Here is a 7,272-nt window from a genome sequence, read left to right on the forward strand (position 1 = left end):
GACGAATGGCTGAGTACTTAGGCTCTCAACGCTGGGAGATTATAAATACAATTAAATTAATTTACTTACACGTGTAAATATTAAGTATAAACAGAGGTATTTTAGATCGGTAGAAGCCGGTATGTTTGGCGCTTTTCTATTATATTTCTCTTAATGGGAATGTATAGTGAGCTGCGAAATTGCATGGAAAAAATATGAATGAATTCAAAATTAATTGAAAGTGTTGAAACCAATTTTATATGAACACAGCATTGCAATAAATCATTCTTATTCTTATCATGTCTTGATTCCAATAACTAGTAAATTAATTCTGTATTATACGATTTCGAATTGTCGTAAACCAATATTGATTCAGTAGTGTTGCAGTATTTGATTCGCTACATACGGCTCGATTCGGAAAATGAATTAGATTTCTACTAGACTTCAACAAGTTACGATACGGATAATTTAAAGATATTTGTAAGATAGATATGTCAAATTTGACGTTTCTGCGATTCTGGAGGTCCTCTTGAACGATTTCGACAAGTTATAACTTAGATATCCAAGTCACATCTAGTCGATATCTAATTTAGATCTAGTTGATCTCTAAATCGTCTCAAGATCTTGTGATTACCTCGAAATCCGAATAGGCCGTTGAATCGTTATCGTTAATCGTTATTATAAGTCGAATGTTACTCGCTAAAAAAATATCGCATACAGTCAGCATCAATCGTAGCGGATGAAACGATGCGCAGTTCCCGTTCAAAAGTATCTGTCACACTCACACTGCCCTATTCGAACTTTATGATGCGTCAAATAATAGATCTAGAAACGATTTGGATTAAATGTGACGTTTTTGTTTGAAGAAACATCATATTTGACACTGAAATATCTAATCCATGTAGTTTCTAGATCTATTAACTGACGTATCTTAAAGTTCGAATCGGGCCGACAGTCTAATTGTTCTTCACATAGAGATAGGTATAACTCTTTTTGTTAAATTATTAGAGAATGGTAAATACTATTGACCCGTAGTCTGCTACTATTGATGCTGGCTGTGCCTAATTTGACTCTTCTTATTATATAAAACAGTTATTTTGTATATGTACAGTCGACGACAAGGATATGTTTACACTTTTCCACCTTACTCCCTTGTAACTGCGAAAAATGCAAACATATCTTTGACTTACTGACTACTGCAATGCCTTTGAGATACTTACAGAAAAAGATCAGCCTTAACTACGATTTTGATAGTAGGTATATGCTATGGGTCTATATTAATTCGCATAACGTAATACTCCTAATTAAAATTGGCATTTTAAATCTCATAATATTATTCCGCATAACTTAATACGCATAATGTTAATGCGCATAACGTTAATTGTCATAACGGTGACTTATGATGAATGTAATAATCATAACGTTACATTGCATAATTATTAAATGGTATAAATATAAAAGGAAGAAAACAGATTGTTACATCACCAAAAAGTGGTATTTGAAAGCAATTGCGGTAAATTAAATTTAAATTTTCCTACCGATTTATAGATATAGGTTCTATTTACCAGTTATAGCTAGGTACTGACAAATGTAATTTTGATTGTATAATGTATATATTATTCATCTTCCTCGCGTTATCCCGGCTTTGCCACGGCTCATGGGAGCCTGGGGTCCGCTTGACAACTCTGACCTTCCAACCCAGACGGTATTCTAGGCCCTATTGGGATTAGTCCGGTTTCCTCACGATGTTTAACTTCACCGAAAAGCAACTGGTAAATATCAAATGATATTTCGTACATAATTTCCTAAAAACTCATTGGTACGAGCCGGGGTTTGAACCCGCGACCTCCGGATTGAAAGTCACACGCTCTTACCGCTAGGCTCATTGATTGTAAGGTTTACTCGGGTAATTCCGAATGTCGAAAACTGTCGGATAATTCCGAAAAGAGACTTTTATTATGATGGAATTAAGGGTGATTTTCATCTAAATTTCGGAATTATCCGACATTCGGTAATACCCGAATACACCATATATATATTATTATGTTTATTTAATTAGATCTGAGCAGTTAATTAGGCTGTGGATATATCTATTATCGGGCTGTTAGAAAAATAAACCTAACATCGAAGGCTAAGGCGGGAGCTTCGCTCCCTCCTCCTTCTGAACCTAACCTAACTGTACCCATATTTCAATTATGCGGAGTCATTATTATGCGCAATAAGTGTTATGCTGTTTTATTATTATGCCTGTTCTCGTTATGATGTTATGCACAATTATTTTATGCCAAATCTGTTATGCGAATTCATATTATGACAACGTTGAACATAGGTTGAAAGTTTTAAACGACTGGACGCTACCTAGTAGTAGTCAATTACCGTAGCTCGGCTGTTATATGATTAAACTAGCCTGAGTAAATCAATTCTTATACATAACTGTTTTTCTACTAAAGTTGGGCAGTTACATTTTGTTATAGTTATTTCACGTTTAAACTACATCCACAAGGGGATAAAACATAAAATAATTTCGTTCACTCTCCCATGAGATTGTATAACAATAACTCCCGCAAACAAACAATTTTAAATAAAACTTCATTGTGACTAGTTTATTTACTCCCAAGTGCACAAATCGCGTTTAGCCTGCCCTGCACTTTGCCGGTGAGATTTCCGCGACAGTCAAATCGAATAACCTACGGTTTGCTTTCTAAAAGATTAGATTTACTTCTGCACTTTAATTTTGTCTGGAATCTGGATGTCGCATGGATTTGTGGATGATTTTACGTAGGGTGATTACCTAATAATAAAACATAGTGGACCGTTTTTTTCCTATAATTTTACATACAAAGCTACACAAAAATTAATTCAAGGTCAGGGAAACAGGTTAAGATTACAAGTACAAAATACTTCGTCTACTGGACAGAAAAAGATAGACCTACATTTTATATCTACAGTATGTAGTTTTGTTTTTAACTTTTTTTTAAAGTAAATTATAAGTAATTTAGTATAAATTCCTAAATCCTAAACCTGAGGGCATAGATTTATTAGAACTAGAAATCTAGAACGATCCAGATCGAGGCTCAGGCGTCCGAGACTTCGGTTTTCTATAGAAAACATCATTTGGGCACAGCGATCACTCGTCATAGAAAACGAAGTATCGGACGCCTCGGCCCGGACCCAGACCGTTCTAGCGTGAGTCATCCTTTAAGAAGAAAGCAACAAGAGACAAAAAAGATTGAGAAGTTGTCATGGATGTCCACTCGTAGATCACTTGGCGCACGTTATTGCAGCGTGCAGTTGGTAACACCTCGACATGCTACAGCTGCTTTCCGTGGCAGTTTCAAGTACATGGCCACCCGTTGCTGGAATAACATTCCACCCCCTCTCAGGAACCTAGAAAGTATTATAAGTTTTAAAGCCAAACTCAAAATATTCACACTACAACACCAGCTGCAACAGGAAACTTTAAGGCATGACACTAGTTGCTTTTAATGTAATTATTGACGAATATAACTACTCGACAATAATTATATTAAGGTAATTATAATTATAAATAGAATATTTTTAGATTAAATTGTAATATGTATGTTCTAAATAGCAAGCAATTGTATAAAAGTAAATACCTGTTTTTATGTCCTTTCCTCACTGTAAGTAACCCAATGCGTCTGTATGTATAGTTTTGCTGTCATATCCTTTCTTTTTCGCTGTATGTTAACACAATTGCGCGTGTGTTTTATCTATCTTTTATGTAAGGTAAGATATTTTTTGATCACTCCTTCACTTCTCACTTTGGTAAAGTAAACAGAGTAAACAGTGTGTTTGGTAACTTTTTAAACGTTAATCACGTATGTAGTCTTATTTATTTATGTTGTTTGTTTGTATCTTAATATTTGTAATGTTTTCACAGTTATTCCATGTGTTTTATGCTTGAAATGTTCTAGTATTCTCAATTGTTATTGTTAGCACCCTGTCTGTACGGCATTGCCTTTTAGGTTATCTGTCATTTGTCACACCCGTAGGCCAGATGGCGCTGGCAGCCGCAAGTGGTTGCGTTCAGTTCTACGAGGCCGTGCCGTACAGCTGCGTTCGTGGCCCACCAAAATGGACTCGCCGGAAGACCAGCGCCGACTCTCGGGTCAGCATTATGCTGAGGCGAGCCCATTTCGTGGTAAACAATTTGTAATTATGTTTGTATTAAGCATTTAATTTTACTTTTGTATGTACACTAAGTTTATCACGAAAAATAAATGATTTATGATTTATTTATGATTTATGATTTATGATCATTATGATAAAAATGATAAAAAAATACATATTTATACTAGTTTTAAATATGTACCTATAACATTTTATTGTGGGGGATTAAACAGCTTTCATCTTATTTTTGTCACTTAAACACTTACGACCTACCTACATGACTTTGACTAAATAAAAATATACCTGACATAGGGTTAAGAAAACCGGCCAAGTGCGAGTCGGACTCGCGTAATAAGGGTTCCGTACCATTACGCAAAAAAACGGCAAAAGATCACGTTTGTTGTATGAGAGGCACTTAAATATTTATTTTATTCTGTTTTTAGTATTTGTTGTTATAGCGGCAACAGAAATACATCATTTGTGAAAATTTCAACTGCCTAACTATCACGGTTCATGAGATACCAGCCTGGTGACAGACAGACGGACAGACAGATGGACAGACAGACGGAAAGAAAGACGGACAGACAGATGGACAGACAGATGGACAGACAGATGGACAGACAGACGGGCAGACAGACAGCGGAGTCTTAGTCATAGGGACCCAAAGGCTAGATTGGGTACGGAACCCTAAAAAAGATAAACAAAGCTTGTACTGGTGAAACACTCATTCATTTTGCGTCAATTTGCGCTGGACCGAGTACACTCGTTGAAAACTTCTCTTATTTTATCATTTTTCGCGGTTTTCAATGGCCTTTAGAAATGAAGATTTTTTGTGCGCTTTGTTTGTATCACGGCCGGCTTTCAATTTGATTCGAAAAGTGTCTGTTTTATTTTTGCGGTTCAGTAAAAAAAACTGGCAAAAATTAACAGCCCAGTAAATTCAGGTCGCTTTAGGGGTTTCATTCTTTTTGCACAAACTGAAACATATTTCCGGTTGGTTTTGAGAAATAGGCTATTCTACATTTTTTACAAATGTTTGTATATGATAGCCAACTGGTATTTGTATTTCCTGAAAAAAATAATTCGCACCCAAAAGGCAGCCGCCATTCTTGTGACGTCATAATAGCAGTGCAGTAACAAAATCTGCACTGCACTGCTGAAATTAAAATCAATCGCTGCTTTGTAGATGAAATTATCAATTGTGTACTGGCCCCGTAGACAACATGCCAATCGCTATCGCTCCGTAGCGAACGAAACGCAACTGTCACTGTCACACTAATATGGAAGAGCGATAGAGAGACACAAAGCGATTCGATGGCGAAGCGCAAGCGATTGTCACATTGGCTAGGCCGCCTGTTGTTTGAAAAAAAAAGCTTGTGTATGAATTGCCGCTATAAAGGAAACGCACCCTAAACCCGTACGCATACTAGGGTTTTGTTTGTGTAAATGTGTAATCCAAAAAATTCAAGCAAGCTATGAATAGAACAAGAATATCACAAAGAGTTCCGTATGAAAGCGTTTTCATAATTCAGTTGAGTCTTGTTATGACTCGTAGCTTTTGATACTGCGAAAAATCCATCCAAAATTGAAGCTGAATTTTAGCCTGGAAAGGCTTTGTGTGGCGCGCCATGTTTTGGAGTCGTTAAAGCATTTCAGGTTTAAGAGAAAACCTGAATGTTGACGCCCGGGGAAAGTCTTTGAATACAAGGTAACATCAATGATCCACGTAATCTGTCTAGTGTTGTAAGGGTTTACTTCAGGCTTATTGTTAGTGTTGTAAGGCTTAAAGGTTAATGTAGTCATAGTCTTATGTTATAGTCTTTGCGCCCAAAAGTTATCTGCAATGTCCCCAATCTTTTATCATTTGAATTGCTTAGTGATTATCAACATCATCATCATCATCATCATCATCATCATCATCATCATCATCATCATCATCATCATCATCATCATCATCATCATCATCATCACCATCATCATCATCATTATCATCATCATCATCATATCAGCCCTTTATCGCCCACTGCTGAGCATGGGCCTCTCTTCTAGTACGCCACTTGTCTCGGTCCTGAGCTAATTTCATCCAGAGATGACCCGCAATTTTCCGGATGTCGTCCACCCAACGAGCCAAGCTTAGTGATAGTGAAGTATAACTTTGGAAAATTACTGATGCTGAAATGCCATCATGTCAAAGATGATTTTTGGATTGTTTTGAATATAAGGTATATTATACCTATTATACCTTATACATAATACATATATGTGAAAATAATAATCAAGTCTGGAGTAAATATTCAGAATGCTTAAAACGAGGCATGGTGTAAATTTTGCCAGGGCGAAGTAAAGCTGTTGTACTACTATGTAACTGGCATATCAGTACCCATTAGTGTAAATTTTTTACATGAAACAATTATGCAATTAAAAAGCTTCATACTTCATTTTGCATTGCACAATTCAGGGGTTACATTTTCTAAATTACGTTAACGCAAAAACGACTTTGTGGGCTAAAAGATAAAGTTAACATTTCTCTGAAACATTGTATAGATAATTGACTGCGAAGTAATGTGTTCTTAAAAGAATAAAGTCATTGTATCTAAATAGTACTCAGTCGCTTAAGACATTGTAGTTCCGATGTGATGTTGTCTGAGTGTAGCATGCTAGGTTTCACAGCATGTTTTAGAATTTAATACTCTTTGTTCTCGGGTCATGTCTTGCTGTTAGTAAATGTATTAACGCGAGGTACTTTTCGTTTCGTGTTCGTAGCCTATTTCAAAGGATCACGTATCAAGTACCTAGTTTAAATAATCTTGATAAGATCCCTATTTAATATACATACTTAACTATTGAAACTAGTGTCTTATTGTAATTAGGAATTATAATGTAATCCTAACAATTTATAAAAATGACATTTTTGATTTTTTTTAACGAGAAGAAGACGAGTCACAGGCCCCTATTTCACCAACGTGACAGGTCCGGCAATTGTCGACATCACTGTTACTGACGTCACAGACCTCCATAGGCTACGGTAACCGCTTACCATCAGACGGGCGGTGTGGTTGTTTTCCACCAACATGTTAATTAAAAAAGACTCCACTATATCGCCAGTTAATAAGTACTTATTTTGCGAAGCTAATGACAATTGTCACAAGAAATACGACAATT

Source organism: Cydia splendana, chromosome 7, assembly GCF_910591565.1.
Source record: "Cydia splendana chromosome 7, ilCydSple1.2, whole genome shotgun sequence".
Classification (NCBI taxonomy): domain Eukaryota; kingdom Metazoa; phylum Arthropoda; class Insecta; order Lepidoptera; family Tortricidae; genus Cydia; species Cydia splendana.